The sequence below is a fragment of the Hyperolius riggenbachi genome, chromosome 1 (genome assembly GCF_040937935.1).
Source record: "Hyperolius riggenbachi isolate aHypRig1 chromosome 1, aHypRig1.pri, whole genome shotgun sequence".
NCBI classification, from domain to species: Eukaryota; Metazoa; Chordata; class Amphibia; order Anura; family Hyperoliidae; genus Hyperolius; species Hyperolius riggenbachi.
Window position 1 is genome coordinate 464,535,970 of NC_090646.1, and position 22,461 is coordinate 464,558,430.

Here is a 22,461-nt window from a genome sequence, read left to right on the forward strand (position 1 = left end):
GAATAGCAACAGAGGCTGGGCTGTATAGGCAGATCCAGCCTCTGTATGTAGATAACATTCTTCAAACACACCTCGGGTTCTCTTTAAGGTAACCTGGTGCCCAGATCTCTAGTGCCTTCTTATAGGTCTGCTTATAATGGTTCTAAATGCTGTCAGTTGTATGTTTTCTGCTGTCTTTAAAATACGTCACCCTCTAGAATATATTGTCCTCTTCCATTTATTACAGATATACATCTCAACCGTATAGTCAGCGGGGAATGTGCTCTGATGTACATTATTTTCTGTGAAGACCACAGTTTCCTGTAGATAGAAGTGGGCAGACTTTCAGTATTTGTTCCACATGTATTTGGCTTAGATGGTTTGTACTCACTTCACTATTCTGGTACACCCTGTTAGGCCCGGTTCACATTAGCGTTCGCTGTCCGGATTCGCCTGATCGGATCCGGACCGTATACTGTACAAACGGAACGGACTTTCCGCATAGCAATGCAAAGTTTATGCGGCCGTTCCGTACTGACCGGAGCCGGATTGGATCCGGACTCCGGACACTTTTCCAACATGCGCTATTTTTTGGGTCCGGATCATCCGGCCGATGCACCTGGACCGGAGCCTGACTGCACCATCCGGCAATAGAAACCAATGGGAAACGGAAAGCACAGAACACACTGGCTATAAAAACCTGACGTTCTACCCCACTTCCTATGCATATTCTAGCGGCCATTTTGGATGGGGACACATGGGCCCAGCATTTCTGGAGTGGAGCAGCAGTGACTTGTGCTGGAGCTGTTTGGCAGTATATGTCGGACGTGGAGGTGAGGCCTAAACAGCGGAGGACCTGATTCTACATGTGCACCTTCTGCTGACCTCCCAGACCCCAACAAGTTTTATATAGTTTATCTCTTTTACCAAACGGATCCGGATCGCAGCCGTATCAATACGTATGCAAACGGACCGGATCCGGTCCGGTCATCCGGTCTGTTCTTTACAGAAACTCTAGTGTGAACGGGGCCCTAGTGACAGGAGGCACGGACATGTGCTTCAAACCAGTAAGCTGCGGCATTTGATTGGTCAGTTTTAAAGCTGCATGTATTTCTATAAAATTACCATAACATTTGCATAAATTCAGAAAATGTGCATCTCATTGACCATCCTTCTCCCTAACTAGAGCTTTAATCTTCTATATTAGCTGTGAGATTCTGTTCTAGAACATAGGACACCTGTTTGACCATAATATTTCCAGCTTTTTACACGCTAGCAGAAATGCTCAGTGTTGACTCCTTGGCACATTGAATAGTGCTTAGCTATGTATGTCATTGTTGCCAGGGAAATGGACATAAATATTTGAGGTGTGTGGTTACACTTAAAGCAATGAATACACAAATCAAAATGCAGATTCCGTCATCGGAACAGAGATTGAAACGCTGACTGATGCTGGAGCACATGAAGAGGCAATAGGTTTGCCATCTATAGAAGATATGCAGGATATGAAATGGATAAGAATAGTCCCTGTGCCTCAATCTCACTTCCTGCATACAAATAGGTCAGAAAGTGGAGCTTGCTTGCTATTAGCATGTTTTTAGCACTCAGTTCTACTCACTTCCATGTATGGTTGTGTAGGACCACGTTATGATTGTTTGTTTACTAACCCGTAATAGATTAACAGGAAGAGGACTAATAATGCAGAACTAATGTTCATTTTGGGACTGTACAATGTTTTTGTTAACCGGAACAAAGTGTTTTGGGTTTTTTTTTTTTTTTTCATTTTGCAGTAGCCTCTATATTGCTGTACTAGGCTGATGATCTGGAAGCTATTGAGGACTCAGATAGCCATGTGCCCTTTTGAGCTGGGAATACATGCTGGGTTAGGCCACATACACACATCAGGCCATAGTCTTTTGAAAATGAAAGATCACAGACCAATCTTAACACCCTTCCTGTAGTATAAGAGCCATACTCTACACAGTCTTTTCTATGGAGCTGAACTCCACATCAGAAAAAAATCTTTGCAAGATGCTGCACACACAGATGCTGTACAGACACAAAAGATCAGTAGCTGCAAAAGATCTGTTCCTGCCAAAAATCCAGTCCTGCAAATTGCAATGATAGTCTATGATATCTGCAGATCATCATACACACATGATTTAACTGACATTCATCTGCAGATCAGATCCACCAGGATGGATTTTCAGATCTGCAGATGATTGCTTGATCTGCAGATGAATGTCAGTTAAATCATATATGTATGATGATCTGCAGGTCTCATAGACTATCACTGCAATTTGTAGGAATGGATTTTTGGCAGGAACAGATCTTTTGCAGATACTGATCGTTTGTGTCTGTACAGCATCTGTGTGTGCAGCATCTTGCAAAGATTTTTTTCTGATGTGGAGTTCAGCTCCATAGAAAAGACTGTGTAGAGTATGGCTCTCATACTACTCGAAGGGTGGTAAGATTGGTCTGTGATCTTTCATTTTCCAAAGACTATAGTCTGATCTGCGTATGAGCCTTTAAACTCAGCTGAGACAGTTATTATGGACCATCTCAGGCGAGTATCGTGTGTGTGTACACAAGCCTGATGTCCAGCATGCTGGATCTTTAGTGACAATGATGCCTGACACATTAATGCTAAGTACAGAGGGTCAATGAGATGCAAATCATTCTGTGTGCATGCAGATTTAAAGGACAACTGAAGCAAGAGGGATATGGAGGCTGCCATATTTATTTCATTTTGAACAATACCAGTTGCCTGGCAGCCCTGCTGATCCTCTGCAGCAGATCAGGTGTTTCTGACATTATTGCCAGATCTGACAAGATTAACTGCATGCTTGTTTCTGGTGTTATTCAGGGCTGCCAGGCAACTGGTATTGTTTGAAAGGACATAAATAAGGCAGCCTCTATATACGTCTCACTTTAGTTTTCCTTTAATCCTCCGAGCATTTTTTTTAGGACGAGCCTGACTTGTCCCTGTCATGACGCTACATGCACCGCCTGATATCAGGCGTACACAGAGTCATCGCATCAGGCAGCAAATTATTTTTTTTTGTATTGGATCCAATATAGAAGGTCTAAAAAAAAAAAAAGTACCTTTTTTTTTTTTTTATATTGTTTGCATTCTTTCAGACAGCTTGCAAGACCGCAACTTGCAAGCGGTCTGCAAAAATGCTTACAATATAAAGAAATTACATCTCATGTTAACTTTAAGGGCTGGTACACACCAGAGCAGGAGGCGTTTTGCAGAAACACATAATCCCGAGCTGCAGCATTTTTTGGATTTCGGAGGCGTTTCTGCCTCAAATGTTAAGTATAGGAAAAACGCAAACCTCTCTGAAAAACGTTCGATCAGAGTGGATTTCCAGGCGTTTTTGTTACAGAAGCTGTTCAGCAACAGCTTTTGCTATAACAATATATTAATCTGCTACACAAAAAAGCTCCAAAAAACGCTACACAAAACCGCAAAACGCTTCATAAAAATAAGAAAAACGTTTCAAAAACTGCTAGCGTTTTGCAGATCTGCAAGCTGTTTTTGGTGTGCACCAGGCCTAAGGGCTGACACACACCAGAAAAAGCTCCCCAAATGCTAGAGGTTTCAAAAGCTCTTCCCAATGTAATGCTATGGTTTTTTTTTTTTTCTGTTTGTTTTTTTTTACAAAACCTCATCGCTCCAGTGTGCATAGACACATAGGATAACATTAGCAGGAGGTTTCAAAAACTCAAAACGCTCAGAAAAACTCCTCTGGTGCGCACCAGGCCTAAGTGAGCATCTGTGTTTTCTCATGGTGCAACACTACTAAAATGCTAAACCTCTGTTTATACCCCTGAACACCAACATATATACAGCTTGTTTCAGACTTTTTAGTCCTCATCAGTGAATAGTGTGACTTGATATGGCTCTATGGGATAGTGCTTGGATCATTTCTAAGGAATAGCCAGACAGCTGATGGCGACCCCGAATGCCCTGGAAGGTATCGATCAAGGGCATAACTAAGAGCCCCCTCCCCCCCCGGGGCCCGCTCGTGGCTGTTTTGGGGGGCTGGAGGGGTCGCAGCATGAGGGGAAAGCTATGGCCACACGCGGCGGGGAGGGGGAAAGGTCGCCCCCTCCCCCACCTTGGGCTTTCCCCTCTGTGCTCCCCTCCAGCTTCAATAGCTACATAAGTGCAGCGGAGCGGCGGGCAGTGGCAGGCAAACATACCTTCCGTGCGTCCGGACGCTTCTTGTTCTAGTGACTGACGCGACTTCCTGTTTTATACAGGAAGTTGCGTCAGTCACTAGAGCGAGAAGTGTCCGTGCTGGAACGCACGGAAGGTGTGTTTGCCTGCCACTGCCCGCCACTCCGCTGCACTTATATAGCTATTGAAGCTGGAGAGGAGCACAGAGGGGAAAGCCCGAGGTGAGGGAGGGGGGGACCTTTTCCCACTCCCCGCCGAGTGTGGCCATAGCTTTCTCCTCATGCTGCGACCCCTCCAGCCCCCCAAAACAGCCACGAGCGGCCCCCCCACGGGCGCATGGGCTGCAACCCCTATTGTTACGCTCATGGTATCAATGTCTAAATCAGGGGTCTCAAACTTGCGGCCCGCGGGCCATTTGCGGTACTCGATACAATATTGTGTGACCCGCGCCAGCAAAAGCTTCCTTATAGTTTGCTTCAGTGCTCCCAAGTAATCTGCCGCATCCCCGCCGCTAAACGAGGGCTGCAGAGCCCCCAAATCGCCCGGGGGGCAATTCCCTGGCATTTTCTGGAAGGGGCAGAGCTTTCAGCTTCAGCTCTGCCCCTCCTGACGGGAATCGCGGCGCATCGCCGCCTCTGCCCGCCCCTCTCTGTGAAGGAAGAGTGAGAGGGGCGGGCAGAGGCGGAATTTGATTTTGAAATAAAAATCAATGCAAGGGACGGGGGGGGGGGGGGGGGGGTAAGATGAGAGCTGCTGATTGATTGATTCCCTTATGCGGCCCAGCCTCATCCTGACTTTGCCTCTTGCGGCCCTCAGGTAAATTGAGTTTGAGACCCCTGGTCTAAATAGACCAAAAAGCCCTCTATCAAGCAAAGCTAGATGTAATTTTGCCATCTTAAAACAGAAGGTATTTGCAATACTTCAGCTTTCAGTGAGCAGCTGTGGTTTCCCATGATGCATAACTACTGAATATGCAAATCATCTCTTTATGCTCCTGAAAGCCAGGCACAAATCCAGAACCGCTGATATATAGTGAGCCTCTAGTTAATGCATTTTACAGAGCCACATCAATCCAACATACATACAGCCTGTTTTGGACTCTTTGGTCCTCATCAGTGCATGCCAGGGATTGATCTTATTAACCCTTTTATCAATATGGAGATTTGGATAACAGTGTTATCTCTGTGGATATGTTATGTTTCTGGCAATGTATGACTTACAAATCCTTTAAGATTCCACAACCTATTTTCCTGTTACGTAATTCTAGAAGTGCAGTGCTGTGTGAATGTGTGTCATGAAGACATGGAACATTTGCTTGTAATGTGTCATGAAGACATGGAACATTTGCTTGTAATTGCCAGAGCTTTTAGTACACATCAGTTGTTTCCCCAGAGCTTCAGCCTGTCCTAATATGCATTATACAACACAAGATGTAACTGAGAAAGCCATGGGCTTAACTGGCAAGCAGAAAATAAATAAATATTGTATGTGTGTGTGTTACTGGTCAGCCATAGTATTTAACAAGCTGCATAATGGCATGTTAAGGTCTGCGTCTGGAGCCTAGGTATTGATTAGCTGATGAAATATGCATGGACAGAATCAGCAGTTATTGCAGGAATGGAGCCCTGCATTTATAGATGGGAGCAGAAGGATTTATCATGAAACTATGAAACTATGCACATCTGCTACTAGTGGGAATACTTTGTAGTAGATTTCATGCGGTAATGTAGGTGGGTCCAACGATCGGTACTACTATACTAGCAGCACACATCCCAGCAGTAGAGCTGATAAAGGAGTAGCAAATAATTCCAGAATTAATGTATATTTTTATACAAATTGTATGCAGAACTCAATCAAATGTATTTTCTGTCACTCTTGATTACACCCACTCTTGTAATTAAATATTCAAATTCTGGAGCCTATATCCATATAAGGCTGAGGAGTGGCCAGTCCAGTAGCCTAATAGGAGGCTGAGGTGTGGCCAATCCAACATCACAATATAAGGATGAGGTGTGATCAATCCAGCACTGCAATATAAGGCTGAGGTGTGGTCAACCCAGCATCGCAATATACGGCTGAGGTATGGCCAATCCAGCATCGCAATATACGGCTAAGGTGCGGTCAATCCAGCATCGCAATATACGGCTGAGGTGTGGCCAATCCAACATCGCAATATACGGCTGAGGTATGGATAATCCAACGTCACAATATACGGCTGAGGTATGGATAATCCAGCATCGCAATATAAGGCTGAGGTGTGGCCAATCCAGCACTGCAATGTAAGACTGAGGTGTGGCCAGTCCAGCATCGCAATGTAAGGCTGAGGTGTGGCCAATCCAGCATCGCAATATACAGCTGAGGTATGGCCAGTCCAATGTCACAATATAAGGCTGAGGTGTGGCCAATCCAACGTCACAATATAAGGCTGAGGTGTGGCCAATCCAGCATCGCAATATAAGGCTGAGGTGTGGCCAATCCAGCATCGCAATATAAGGCTGAGGTGTGGCCAATCCAGCATCGCAATATAAGGCTGAGGTGTGGCCAATCCAGCATCGCAATATAAGGCTGAGGTGTGGCCAATCCAGCATCGCAATATACGGCTGAGGTGTGGCCAATCCAACGTCGCAATATACGGCTGAGGTATGGCCAATCCAACGTCACAATATCAGGCTGAGGTGTGGCCAAACCAGCATCGCAATATAAGGCTGAGGTGTGGCCAATCCAGCATTGCAATATAAGGCTGAGGTGTGGCCAATCCAGCATCGCAATATAAGACTGAGGTGTGGCCAGTCCAGCATCGCAATGTAAGGCTAAGGTGTGGCCAATCCAGCATTGCAATATAAGGCTGAGGTGTGGCCAATCCAGCACTGCAATATAAGGCTGAGGTGTGGCCAGTCCAGCATCGCAATGTAAGGCTAAGGTGTGGCCAATCCAGCACCGAAATGTAAGGCTGAGGTGTGGCCAATCCAGCACTGCAATATAAGGCTGAGGTGTCGCCAGTCCAGCATCGCAATATAAGGCTGAGGTGTGGTCAATCCAGCACTGCAATATAAGGCTAAGGTGTGGTCAATCCAGCACTGCAATATAAGGCTGAGGTGTGGCCAATCCAGCATCGCAATATACGGCTGAGGTGTGGCCAATCCAGCATCGCAATATTCGGCTGAGGTATGGCCAATCCAACGTCACAATATAAGGCTGAGGTGTGGCCAATCCAACGTCACAATATAAGGCTGAGGTGTGGCCAATCCAGCATCGCAATATAAGGCTGAGGTGTGGCCAATCCAGCATCGCAATATAAGGCTGAGGTGTGGCCAATCCAGCACTGCAATATAAGGCTGAGGTGTGGCCAATCCAGCATCGCAATATAAGGCTGAGGTGTGGCCAATCCAGCACTGCAATATAAGGCTGAGGTGTGGTCAATCCAACACTGCAATATAAGGCTGAGGAGTGGCCAGTCCAGCATCCCAATAGGAGACTGAGGTGTGGAAAATCCAACATCACAATGTAAGGCTGAGGTGTGGCCAATCCAGCATCGCAATAACGGAAAATTGAATACTTACCTGGCGGTAATTTTCCTTTCCATTTGTGTCCATGGCAGCACAGTTGGGTAAAGTCCCGCCCACTTGACCCCAGAGGACCAATGTTATAAATATCTCCCAACAGCCCCCTCTCCTTAGTCTTCGTTACTCGAATCACCGATTCCAAGGGAGGGAGCCCTGTGCCGCCATGGACACAAATGGAAAGGAGAATTACCGTCAGGTAAGTATTCAATTTTCCGTTTTTTATCTGTCTCCATGCACTGCAATATAAGACTGAGGTGTGGCCAGTCCAGCATCGCAATGTAAGGCTGAGGTGTGGCCAATCCAGCATCGCAATATACGGCTGAGGTGTGGTCAATCCAACATCGCAATATACGGCTGAGGTATGGCCAATCCAACGTCACAATATAAGGTTGAGGTGTGGCCAATCCAGCATCGCAATATAAGGCTGAGGTGTGGCCAATCCAGCATCGCAATATAAGGCTGAGGTGTGGCCACTGGCCAGTCCAGCATCGCAATGTAAGGCTAAGGTGTGGCCAATCCAGCACCGAAATGTAAGGCTGAGGTGTGGCCAATCCAGCACTGCAATATAAGGCTGAGGTGTGGCCAGTCCAGCATCGCAATGTAAGGCTAAGGTGTGGTCAATCCAGCATCGCAATATAAGGCTGAGGTGTGGCCAGTCCAGCATCGCAATATAAGGCTGAGGTGTGGTCAATCCAGCACTGCAATATAAGGCTAAGGTGTGGTCAATCCAGCACTGCAATATAAGGCTGAGGTGTGGCCAATACAGCATCGCAATATACGGCTGAGGTGTGGCCAATCCAGCATCGCAATATTCGGCTGAGGTATGGCCAATCCAACGTCACAATATAAGGATGAGGTGTGGCCAATCCAACGTCACAATATAAGACTGAGGTGTGGCCAATCCAGCATCGCAATATAAGGCTGAGGTGTGGCCAATCCAGCATCGCAATATAAGGCTGAGGTGTGGCCAATCCAGCATCGCAATATAAGGCTGAGGTGTGGCCAATCCAGCACTGCAATATAAGGCTGAGGTGTGGCCAGTCCAGCATTGCAATATAAGGCTGAGGTGTGACTAATCCAGCATCGCAATATAAGGCTGAGGTGTGGCCAATCCAGCACTGCAATATAAGGCTGAGGAGTGGCCAGTCCAGCATCCCAATAGGAGACTGAGGTGTGGAAAATCCAACATCACAATGTAAGGCTGAGGTGTGGCCAATCCAGCATCGCAATAACGGAAAATTGAATACTTACCTGGCGGTAATTTTCCTTTCCATTTGTGTCCATGGCAGCATAGTTGGGTAAAGTCCCGCCCACTTGACCCCAGAGGACCAATGTTATAAATATCTCCCAACAGCCCCCTCTCCTTAGTCTTCGTTACTCGAATCACCGAATCCAAGGGAGGGAGCCCTGTGTCGCCATGGACACAAATGGAAAGGAAAATTACCGTCAGGTAAGTATTCAATTTTCCGTTTTTTATCTGTCTCCATGGCAGCACAGTCGTGAGTTAACTAGAAAAAAATACTCAGGGAGGGAAGAGGTGCTATGCTGAACACACAATTTTAATGTCATTTAGGTAGCATTTAATACAGCAGAACCAAATTCTAAGGTGGAATTTACTGCTGGATCCACTCTATAGTGCCTCATAAACGTGTTGATTGAAGACCAATTGGCCGCCTGACAGATCTTCTCTGCGGAAACTTTATTCAACGCGGCCCATGATGCGGCAAGTCCTCTTGTTGAATGTGCCATTATCTGCTGAGGAGGTGTCAGATTATTAGCCCTAAAGGATGTCTGTATCATCTTGACCATCCAACTTGCTATCGTCCTTGAAGTGGCTGTAGCCTGAAGGTATAACGAAAAGTCTTTCCGTCTTACGCCACTCTCTTGTCTTCTCAATATACATCCTTAACGTATTCCCTACGTCCAAGGGATGCGGACTAGCATTAGTCTCTTCGTAGAGCGTTGGTAAAGTCCACTCCTGATTAAAGTGGTAGATTGAGGAGACTTTGGGTATAAAGTGCTGTATGGGCCGGAATACCACTCTGTCCGGGAAGAAAGTTAGAGAGGGTTCATTCCAACCCAAGGCCTGCAACTCCGATATTCTCCTTGCCGAGGCTATCGCCACCAGAAAAACTGCCTTATAAGTTAACTGTTGTAGTGTGGCTTCTTCCAGAGGAAAGTAAGGAGCCTTTGAGAGAGTCTCTAACACCAATGGCAAATTCCACTTGGGAAATATTGCTTTTACCGGTGGTCTTTCTTTCATCACCCCCTTCAAAAATTGTATTATGAGAGGTTGTAAGGCCCATCTTTGGTCAGTTAGTGCTGATAGAGCTGACACTTGTACCTTTAAAGAATGATATCCGAATCCTTTTTCTAAACCAGTCTGTAGGAAATGAAGGATTTCTGTTATACGAGGCTTTAGCGGGTTGAATTGTAAATTCTGTGCGAACTCCTCAAATCTTGACCATACTCGCTGATGTGATGCATTGGTAGTTGACTTCCGGGCCTTTAGAATGGTGTCAATCACCGTGCTCGAAAAACCTATCGCCTTCAACTTCCTCCTTTCAACTTCCATACTGCTAATTTTAGCGTAGCTGGATTGGGGTTAGATATTGGACCCTGTGTGAGTAGATTGGTTGTCACTGGCAGTCGTTTCGAGTCCTGCAGCTTGAGGCTCCACAAGAGGGGAAACCAAGGTCTCCTTGGCCAGAACGGAATCACCGCTATTAAGGTTACTTGTTCCTGAACTAGCCTTAACAGTAGCCTGTGGATCAGTGGCACTGGAGGGAAGACATAAGCTATTGAAAAGTCCCAAGGAGCTATCAATGCATCTGTCGCTACTGCCCCCCGTGCATATGCCAAATGGGAGGCATTGAAACTGGAAATGACGATCCCCCACCGTGAATCTGAGAAATTTCTGAAACTGAGGATCTATCGGGATATGAAGATAAGCGTCCTCTAGATCTATAGAGATTGCCCAATCTCCCACCAATATAACCTTTAGAACAGTCTGCAGTGTCTCCATCTTGAAATAGTCTAATTTTATGAAGGAATTAAGTCTCCTCAGATCCATTACTGGTCTGAGATCTCCAGTCTTTTTTTTCCTGACGAAGAATAGGGATGAATATATTCCTAATCCTCTTTCTTTCTGTGGAACCTCCACTATGGCCTGTTTGATGATTAAGTCCTGAACATACTTGATCAGAATCTCCTTTTTGTCCTGAGCTACCGGAATGTTTGTGGCCCTGAAAATATTGGGGGGTTGTTTTGAAAAAGTCCATCGATGGCCCCGTGTAATGGTCTGGATTACCCATTTGCCCTGGATAGATTCCGCCCAGACTTCCCTGAAAGCTTGAAGTCTTCCTCCCACTGGGACAGCCTGAGCAGGCTGTATATCAAAAAGACTTCTGTGTGGTAGATGTCTGTGCTGACTTCTTCTGTTTATTAAGCCTCATCAATGTAGACTGAGAACTCTGCCAGCCTCTCTTGAAATCTCTTCCCTGACGGTATGACCCCGTATTTCTAAATCTAGACGGATACGTATTTCTCTGGAATAACCCTCTCTTCGTCTTGCGGGATGAGACCTGATTTTCCACCAGTGACACGACGAATAACCGTGTCCATCTCGTCTCCGAATAAATTCTTTCCATCATATGGTATACGGCACCAATCTTGTTTTGATGAAGAATCCGCCGACCAGGCCTTTAGCCATAATGCTCTTTTGGCTATTACAGAATGCAACATCGATCTAGCAGAGTTTCTTATGACATCGACGGGTGCCTCTCCAACAAAGTCCGCCGTCAGCTTGATATCATCTAGGGCTAAAATGATGGCCTCCCTATCGGTATCTGAATTGAGGGCTACTTCGATATTGTCGAACCATACACGTAGAGCCTCCGCCGCAGAAGTGAGTGCAATAGCAGGTTTACATGCACTTCCTGCTGACAGATAAGACTTTTTGAATTCAGAATCCATTTTCCTGTCCAGTGGGTCCTTAAATTAAGCCGCATCATCCCTGGGTAGTGTAATATGTTTGGCAAGGCCCACTACAGAAGCATCCACCTTTGGAGGCTCATCTAACGCAGTCAGTTTGGGTTCTTCCATGGGATACAGTTTATTAAGTCTATTGAAAGGAACCGTCTTCTTATCAGCTTTCTTCCATTCTTCTAATATCAGGTCATGTATAGTTCCAAACAGAGGAAATGGTTTTACTGTCTTCTTCAAATGTGAATAATATGCGCGTTGACTGGCAGCGCCTGATTCTGATGGTTGTTCCTCCTGCCAATCTATGGCCTCTCTTACCGCCGTGATAAACGGTTGCACTAAATTAAAATTGTTGCTCCAGATCAACATCCTGAGGTTGTGAGGGACCTGGCTATGCAGAGGTTGTATCTAGAGATGTCGCGAACCTCCGATTTTCGGGTCGCGAACCGGGTACGCGAACTTCCGCAGAAGGTTCGGTTCGCAGAAAAGTTCGCGAACCGCAATAGACTTCAATGGGGAGGCGAACTTTGAAAAATAGAAAAAATTATGCTGGCCACAAAAGTGATGGAAAAGATGTTTCAAGGGGTCTAACACCTGGAGGGGGGCATGGCGGAGTGGGATACATGCCAAAAGTCCCGGGGAAAAATCTGGATGTGACGCAAAGCAGCGTTTTAAGGGCAGAAATCACATTGAATGCTAAATTGCAGGCCTAACGTGCTTTCAAACATCTTGCATGTGTATACATCAATCAGGGAGTGTAATTAGAGTAATGCTTCACACTGACACACCAAACTCACTGTGTAACGCACCGCAAACAGCTGTTTGTGTAGTGACGGACTACTGCGCAAAATGGCGAGATTGCTCTTCCTCACTCAGTGATGTCAGGTAATGTGTGACTTCCTTCTCAACTTTCCATGTCATTGTTAAAAAGCTTACGTTTTGTTTTTAAATTACATTTTCTACTTGCTGTGTACTTGTTCAGTACCGCTACAATGAGAATCCTGTGGAGGCGGGCAAATCTGCCATTGTGACCCCGGGTAATGGCCGGGGAATGAGGGGTTTGAATCCGGTGTGGAGCCTGAGCAACGGCTACCACTACACATCCAAGGAGGGCAGCGGGCAGGCATGCACGCCCGCCCGCCCCGAAGTAGTGACCAATAATAACAATACAGGAGGAGGACTTTCGAGGCCCTGCTGTGTATTTGAAATGAATGTACTTTAAATCCTTTAACGAGAACCAGTTATGGCGGGCAAAGATGACACCACATTCCTTTCACGAGAATCATATGGAGGCGGGCAAGTCTGCCATTTGTGACCCCGGGTAATGGCCGGGGAATGAGGGATGGAATCCGGTGTGGAGCCTGAGAAACGGCTACCACTACACATCCAAGGAGGGCAGCAGGCAGGCATGCACGCCCGCCCCGAGGTAGTGACCAAAAATAACAATACAGGAGGCGGACTTTCGAGGCCCTGCTGTGTATTTGAAATGAATTAACTTTAAATCCTTTAACGGGAATCCGTTATGGAGGGCAAGTCTGCCATTGTCACCGCGGGGAATGAAGGTTGGATTGCGGCCCGAAGTGGGAGCCTGCTGAGACCCATGCTGTAGCTACCCTGACCGTGCTTTGCAGACCAGGCATCTGTGGTCAGATGGACCCTTGAGCCAGCGGAAGACAAACCAAGTCGAAAGCATTTGCCAAGAATGTTTTACGGAGGGCAAGTTTTTTTGCCCTTTTTTTAAATTGTTTGAAAATGATAGATGGTTGTATTTTTAAATTGTTTGAAAGTTTAGATGGTTGTATTTTTAAATTGTTTGAAAGTTTAGATGGTTGTATTTTTAAATTGTTTGAAAGTTTAGATGGTTGTATTTTTAAATTGTTTGAAAGTTTAGATGGTTGTATTTTTAAATTGTTTAAAAGTGTATCCATTCTTCCTCCCTCCAGCCACGAACAATACCATGGGAACGTGGAGCAGCAGAAGCCCCCTGTGACGGCTGCCGCGGTTGCTCTCCGCGGCTTGTCTTTTGAGGGGTGCTGCTTTTCCTCAGGTGTTCTTGCCATAGCTGTTTGTGCCTTCTCTCCAGGTGCCTTCGTAAAGCACTTGTCCCTACGTGACAGTTGGCCTTTCCACGGCTCAATTTTTGCTGGCAGAGACAACAGATGGCTTTGCTCCGATCTGAGACACACACGTTAAAAAATTTCCAAACCGCTGAGCCCCCCTGGGCTGATGGCGCTACGGTGGCATCAGCAGCTGAGGTTGAAGGGCATGTTGGCTGTCTGGCCATAGCGGGCGATACATGGCGCCGGACACTGCACCCAGCTGTTTTTGAGGACGAGCTCCCTCTTGTATTGCGTTCCGGAGTTGGAGCCTGATCAACGTCTACCACCACACATCCAGGCAAGGAGGGAGGCAGGCAGGCATGCACGCCCGCCCCGAGGTAGTGACCAAAAATAACAATACAGGACTCAGGCGGACTTTTTGCGGCCCTAATTGAAATGAATTAACTTTAAATCCTTTAACGGGAATCCGTTATGGAGGGCAAGTCTGCCATTGTCACCGCGGGGAATGAAGGTTGGATTCCGGCCCGAAGTGGGAGCCTGCTGAGACCCATGCTGTAGCTGCCCTGACCGTGCTTTGCAGACCAGGCATCTGTGGTCAGACCCTTGAGCCAGCGGAAGACAAACCAAGTCGAAAGCATTTGCCAAGAATGTTTTACGGAGGGCAAGTTTTTTTTGCCCTTTTTTTTAAAATTTTTTGAAAATGATAGATGGTTGTATTTTTAAATTGTTTGAAAGTTTAGATGGTTGTATTTTTAAATTGTATAAAAGTGTATCCATTCAAGTGCAAGTTATGCACTGACTGCCAGGTATAATGTGCAGTCACAGATGTAGTGAAAGGTATGCAGTGACTGCAAACAGCCGTTTGTGTAGTAACGGCCGTGCTGGACTGGTGCGCACCATGACGAGAGTGCAGGTGATGGTGGCTTTTCAGCCCATATGCTCGCCCGGCTGATGTAGCTGAATGACAGAACAGTGACTGTCCAGCTGATCAAATTTGGTCTGACCACAATGAAGCAACGACCTTATTATCTTTTGTGTGCCACCCCACCCGAGACACTCAAATAGCCGGCGGTCATTGCTTCATTGTGATGCGCAAGCCCCTTCACCGCGGCAAGGTAATGATCACGAAGGGGGATGGGCACATGTACACACACCAGAAAAATTAGTGTAGCAGCCGCTGCTAGCAGCGGCCTTAAAAATTCAGGAATCCGCCTAGAATCCTGGACCCTGTTGGTAGTGGCGGAGAAGGCAGTCAAGCGGCCTGCAGGCAGAGATGCTGTGTGTGGGGACTGACTTAGTCTTCGGTCGTGCAGTAGCCCTCCGTGATCCATTCCTCATTCATTTTGATAAAGGTCAGGTACTGAACACTGTCGTGACGTAGGCGACTTCTCTTCTCAGTAACTATGCCTCCAGCTGCACTGAAGGTCCTTGCTGACAGGACGCTTGCGGCAGGGCAATAGAGAAGTTGTATGGCAAATTGGGACAGCTCTGGCCACAGGTCAAGCCTGCGCAACCAGTAGTCCAAGGGTTCATCGTCGCTTTTCGCAGAGTCTACATCCACACTCAAGGCCAGGTAGTCGGCTACCTGCCGGTTCAGGCGTTGGTGGAGGGTGGATCCGGAAGGACTATGGCGAGGAGTTGGACTAAAGAACGTCCGCATGTCCGACATCACCCTGAGATCGCTGGAGCGTCCTGTTCTTGCCTGCGTGGACTTGGGAGGAGGAGTATTACTGCCAGTGGTACCTTGATTGCGTTGTGCAGCCACATCACCCTTAAATGCATTGTAAAGCATCATCAACAGCTTGTTCTGCAAGTGCTGCATCCTTTCCGCCTTTTGTTGAGTTGCTAAGAGGTCCGCCACTTTGTGCCTGTACCGAGGGTCTAGTAGCGTGGCCACCCAGTACAGGTCATTCGTCTTGAGTTTTTTGATACGGGGGTCCCTCAACAGGCTGGACAACTTGAAAGAGGACATCTGCACAAAGCTGGATGCAGACGTACTCTCCATCTCCTCTTGCTCTTCCTCAGTGACGGGACGCAACTCCTCTTCCTCCCCCCAGCCACGAACAATACCACGGGAACGTGGAGCAGCAGAAGCCCCCTGTGATGGCTGCCGCGGTTGTTCTCCTTCCGCCGCCTCTTCCTCCTCCACAGAAACGCCTTCCTCATCATCACCATCATCAGAGTCTGACTCCTCTCCTTCCCCACACGACTCCTCTTCTTCCTCCTCCTCCCCCCTCTGTGCTGCCGCCGGTGTTGTGGAAACATCGGGTTCGTGTGTAAATGGCTCCCACGACTCCTGCTGCCCTAACTCTTCTTGTTCACGCTCCTCCACAGCTGTATCCACCACTCTACACACGGCACGCTCCAGGAAGTAGGCGTAGGGGATCAAGTCGCTGATGGTGCCCTCATCGCGACTCACCAGTTTGGTCACCTCCTCAAAGGGCTCCATGACCCTGCATGCATTTTGCATCAGTGTCCAGTTGTTGGGCCACAACATCCCCATCCTCCCAGATTGTGTCCTTGTACTGTAATGATACAGGTACTGGGTGACGGCTTTCTCCTGGTCTAGCAGGTGAGAGAACATCAGCAGGGTGGAATTCCAGCGAGTCGGGCTATCGCAAATCAGGCGTCTCACCGGCAAGTTGATTCTACGCTGAATCTCCGCAAAGTGTGCCATGGCCTTGTAAGAGCGCCTGAAATGCCCACACAACTTCCTGGCCTGCTTCAGGACGTCCTCTAAGCCTGGGTACTTGGACACAAATCTTTGCATGACCAGATTAAGCACATGTGCCATGCAGGGTATGTGTGTCAGCTTTCCCAAATTCAACGCAGCAATGAGATTGCTGCCGTTGTCACACACCACGTTGCCGATCTCAAGCTTGTGCGGGGTCAGCCATTGCTCCACCTGTTTGTTAAGAGCAGACAGGAGAGCTGCTCCAGTGTGACTCTCCGCTTTCAGGCAAGACATGTCTAACACTGCATGACACCGTCGCACCTGGCATGCAGCATAGGCCCTGGGGTGCTGGGGATGTGTAGCTGGAGAGGAGATGGCGGCACCAGCCAAGGAGGAGGAGAAGGAGGATGACGACAGTGAAGCGGTGATAGCAGGTGGAGAGGGGGTGGCTGGAGGCCTGCCTGCAAGCCGTGGAGGTGTGACAAGTCGGTCCTCTGCGCAGCCACGTACTCCCTGCTTGCTGCCATCGGTCACCAGGTTGACCCAATGGGCTGTGTATGTAATGTAGTGGCCCTGCCCGTGCATGGTAGACCAGGCATCCGTGGTCAGGTGGACCCTTGACCCAACGCTGTGTGCCAGAGATGAAACCACTTGCCTCTCAACTGCACGGTACAGTTTGGGTATGGCCTTTTGTGAAAAATAATTGCGGCCTGGTATCTTCCACTGCGGTGTACCAATGGCCACAAACTTACGGAAAGCCTCCGACTCCACCAGCTTGTATGGTAATAGCTGGCGAGCTAATAGTTCCGCCACCCCAGCTGTCAGACGCCGGGCAAGAGGGTGACTGGCAGACATTTGCTTCTTCCGCTCAAATACTTCCTTCACGGACAGCTGGGTACTGCTGTGGGCAGAGGAGAAGGAACCGCTGAAGGGAAGAGGCGGTGTGGAGGAGGGTGGCTGTGAAGGTGCAAGGGAGAAAGTGGATGAAGACGATGCACCTGAAGGAGGAAGAGGAGAAGGAGGGTGGCTTGTCTTTTGAGGGGTGCTGCTTTTCCTCCGGTGTTCTTGCCATAGCTGTTTGTGCCTTCTCTCCAGGTGCCTTCGTAAGGCACTTGTCCCTACGTGAGAGTTGGCCTTTCCTTGGCTCAATTTTTGCTGGCAGAGACAACAGATGGCTTTGCTCCGATCTGAGACACACACGTTAAAAAATTTCCAAACCGCTGAGCCCCCCTGGGCTGATGGCGCTACGGTGGCATCAGCAGCTGACGTTGAAGGGCATGTTGGCTGTCTGGCCATAGCTGGCGATACATGGCGCCGGACACTGCCCCCAGCTGTTTCTGAGGACGAGCTCCCTCTGCTTCTATCATGGAGTCGTCTCCTCCTAGTCCTCTCTGAATCCTCCTCTGAACTGTCCCCCTGGTCATCTCCTCTATCGGGAACATATGTGGTATCCGTATAATCGTCATCATAATCCTCCTGGCCAGCTGCGCTTTCCTCAGAAACCTACTCAACTGCACCAACTTCAGGTGGTCCATCATCCACATCCACACACGTTACGTCCATACTATCGCCACCTAACTCAGACATAGGAGGTGGTGTACCTGCGCCTTCTTGTTGTTGTTGCAGTAGTGGCTGTGAATTGGTGATTTCACCACCACCACCACCAAATAACTCCTGCGAAGTGTCAAATGCAGCGGATGTGGTGCTTGTTGTAGCGTTGGTGGCTGCGGGAGATGAGGTGTTCTGTGTTAAATACTCAATCACCTCCTCACGATTTTGGGAAGTGATGGCACGTGCCTTCTTCTGAGCACTGTATTTTGGAGCAGGTCCGCACGAAATCACAGCAACACCACCTCGCACAGACCTGCCGGTGCCTGGTGGCCTTCCTCTGGGTCTGCCTCTACCTCTTCCTCTACCTGGTTTGTCCATTTTGTCCATCTCGGGGGGATGCTAGGTATATGCAGTGAGCTGGGTTCACTCAACACAACAGGTAGTAGGTATATGCAGTGAGCTGGGTTCACTCAACACAACAGGTAGTTATGTGCAGTGATGAGGTGGGTTAAGTAAACGCAACAGGTAGTAGTAGGATGCAGTGAGCTGGATTCACTCAACACAAAGCTAGGTATATGCAGTGATGAGGTGGGTTAAGTAAACACAACAGGTAGTAGGTATATGCAGTGAGCTGGGTTCACTCAACACAACAGGTAGTAGGTATATGCAGTGAGCTGGGTTCACTCAACACAACAGGTAGTAGGTATATGCAGTGAGCTGGGTTCACTCAACACAACAGGTAGTAGGTATATGCAGTGAGCTGGGTTCACTCAACACAACAGGTAGTAGGTATATGCAGTGAGCTGGGTTCACTCAACACAACAGGTAGTAGGTATATGCAGTGAGCTGGGTTCACTCAACACAACAGGTAGTTATGTGCAGTGATGAGGTGGGTTAAGTAAACACAACAGGTAGTAGTAGGATGCAGTGAGCTGGGTTCACTCAACACAAAGCTAGGTATATGCAGTGATGAGGTGGGTTAAGTAAACACAACAGGTAGTAGGTATATGCAGTGAGCTGGGTTCACTCAACACAACAGGTAGTAGGTATATGCAGTGAGCTGGGTTCACTCAACACAACAGGTAGTTATGTGCAGTGATGAGGTGGGTTAAGTAAACACAACAGGTAGTAGGTATATGCAGTGAGCTGGGTTCACTCAACACAAAGCTAGGTATATGCAGTGATGAGGTGGGTTAAGTAAACGCAACAGGTAGTAGGTATATGCAGTGAGCTGGGTTCACTCAACACAACAGGTAGTAGGTATATGCAGTGAGCTGGGTTCACTCAACACAACAGGTAGTAGGTATATGCAGTGAGCTGGGTTCACTCAACACAACAGGTAGTAGGTATATGCAGTGAGCTGGGTTCACTCAACACAACAGGTAGTAGGTATATGCAGTGAGCTGGGTTCACTCAACACAACAGGTAGTAGGTATATGCAGTGAGCTGGGTTCACTCAACACAACAGGTAGTTATGTGCAGTGATGAGGTGGGTTAAGTAAACACAACAGGTAGTAGTAGGATGCAGTGAGCTGGGTTCACTCAACACAAATCTAGGTATATGCAGTGATGAGGTGGGTTAAGTAAACACAACAGGTAGTAGGTATATGCAGTGAGCTGGGTTCACTCAACACAACAGGTAGTAGGTATATGCAGTGAGCTGGGTTCACTCAACACAACAGGTAGTTATGTGCAGTGATGAGGTGGGTTAAGTAAGCACAACAGGTAGTAGGTATATGCAGTGAGCTGGGTTCACTAAACACAACAGGTAGTTATGTGCAGTGATGAGGTGGGTTAAGTAAACACAACAGGTAGTAGGTATATGCAGTGAGCTGGGTTCACTCAACACAACAGGTAGTAGGTATATGCAGTGAGCTGGGTTCACTCAACACAACAGGTAGTAGGTATATGCAGTGAGCTGGGTTCACTCAACACAACAGGTAGTAGGTATATGCAGTGAGCTGGGTTCACTCAACACTACAGGTAGTTATGTGCAGTGATGAGGTGGGTTAAGTAAACACAACAGGTAGTAGGTATATGCAGTGAGCTGGGTTCACTCAACACAACAGGTAGTAGGTATATGCAGAGAGCTGGGTTCACTCAACACAACAGGTAGTTATGTGCAGTGATGAGGTGGGTTAAGTAAACACAACAGGTAGTAGGTATATGCAGTGAGCTGGGTTCACTCAACACAACAGGTAGTAGGTATATGCAGTGAGCTGGGTTCACTCAACACTACAGGTAGTAGGTATATGCAGTGAGCTGGGTTCACTCAACACAACAGGTAGTAGGTATATGCAGTGAGCTGGGTTCACTCAACACAACAGGTAGTAGGTATATGCAGTGAGCTGGGTTCACTCAACACAACAGGTACTGGGTATATGCAGTACTGGGTAGTACAATGTGCAGCTCCCTGTCACACACACAGGCAGTCAGTCACTGAATGTGCTGGGCTGCTGGCAGTGGCACACACACACTATCAATTAGCAAGGCTGTGCATGCAACAAAAGTGTCAGTTTGACACACAGTAAAAAAAAAAAAGTACGGGATGAGCTCTGACAAGAGCTAGGGTGCTATAAAAGCAATAACAATCAGCCAGGAGCAAACTAAGCAGCCAAGAACCTAACTAATCTGTCCCTAGAAGAACAAGTCTGCAGCAGCTGTCCCTTTCCTCTCACTAGCAGGCACACGAGTGAGTGTAATGGCCGCCGGACCCTGCCTTATATAAGGGGGGGTGGGGCTCCAGGGCTTACTGTAGCCTGAATGGCTACAATGTGCCTGCTGACTGTGATGCAGAGGGTCAAAGTTGACCCTCGTAGTGCATTATGGGGTGAATCGAACTTCCGGAAAATAATGTTCACCTGGAACCGTTCGCCGGCGAACCGTTCACTACATCTCTAGTTATATCTGATTGAGATGACGGTAAAGAGGCTATATATGTGTTCATTGACTCCTGCACTGCTTCCTTGATCATCTCAGCAATGTCCTTTGGCTGCTCGGACTGTTTTGCCATGGTATCAAAACAGGACCGACACACTAGTTTCCCGTGCATAACTCGTTCTCCGCAGGCCCAACATCCTTTTCTAGAAGAGCTTCTATGATAATGATGCTCTCTACTGGATGAACGACTGTGACGTCGTCTTTTAAACGATGATCGTCTGTGCGATCTCGATCTAGATCTGCTTTTGGACTGTGACTGTCTTGAGCTCCTTCGCGGGTGAGAATCTGCTCTCGGGTATGAAGATCCCGGGCTGTTTCTCCGCTGTTCTTCATGTTCTTCATTAGGGCTGAAAGGAGCAGAGCAATAAATAGTAAGCTTCACCTCCACTGAAAAGGAAATACATACCTGAGTTGGTGGCTGAAATGGCCACTTACCTAATAATCTCTACCTGAACCTCAATAGGCACGTCCTGCTCCATTCTGCCAGCACCTGCTGCAGAGCAAACAAAATAATTAAAAATAAGTGAAGGGAAAGGTATTCAGATATAAAACTATTATATAATAATAGTTAATATAATAATATATAATCTACCTACACTTTAACCACTTGCCGACCGCGCACTCATACCGCGCGTCGGCAAAGTGGCAGCTGCAGGACCAGCGACGCAGTTCTGCGTCGCCGGCTGCAAGCTAATTAATCAGGAAGCAGCCGCTCGCGCGAGCGGCTGCTTCCTGTCAATTCACGGTGCGGGGCTCCGTGAATAGCCTGCGGGCCGCCGATCGCGGCTCGCAGGCTAAATGTAAACACAAGCGGAAATAATCCGCTTTGTTTACATCCGTACAACGCTGCTAACAGTAGCAGCGTTGTACCAGATCAGCGATCCCCGGCCAATCAGCAGGCAGGGGATCGCTGTCACATGACAGGCAGGAGCCTGTTAGAGGCTGCACAGGACAGATCCGTTCCTGTGCAGCCTCGGATCTCCGGGGAAGGGAGGGAGGAGAGGGAGGGGGGGAATTTCGCCGCGGAGGGGGGCTTTGAGGTTCTCCCCGCAACACCCAGGCAGGCAGGAGCGATCAGACCCCCCCAGCACATCATCCCCCTAGTGGGCAAAAAAGGGGGGCGATCTGGTCGCTCTGCCTGCACCCTGATCTGTGCTGGGGGCTGCACAGCCCACCCAGCACAGATCAGCTAAAACAGCGCTAGTCCTTAAGGGGGGGTAAAGGGTGGGTCCTCAAGTGGTTAATCAAGAAGGTAACGATTAGACACTCTTGGAAGAGCTCCTGCTCACGCTGTCATAAAAAAAGAATGAAAAGTGCTGAGCACCAGCTCTCTGTTAATTAAATATCCGCCCTTCTGCCCAGCACCAATCCACTGCGAGCAAGGGCCGGCCCAGAGACTCCCAATCAGCTCCTGCGCTGCTAGGAAGGAATCGTCGACCGGAAGTGACGTCATAAAGCGGCGGAGTGCACAGTGGAGCGCACGCCGCCCAGGCTAAGTACAGGGAGCAGGATGCCAGTGAT

The 22,461-nt window shown here is 48.0% G+C and overlaps 1 protein-coding gene across 1 annotated transcript in view; it reads left to right on the top strand.

The window, feature by feature from the left end:
- Positions 1-1,521: 1,521 nt before the first annotated feature.
- The window catches only part of SELPLG (selectin P ligand), a 50,213-nt gene continuing 29,273 nt past the window's right edge, over positions 1,522-22,461 (top strand). The window contains exon 1 of the mRNA XM_068271484.1: positions 1,522-1,540. The gene's annotated coding sequence lies outside the window, so the exon portion shown is untranslated. The remainder of the gene's footprint in view (positions 1,541-22,461) is intronic.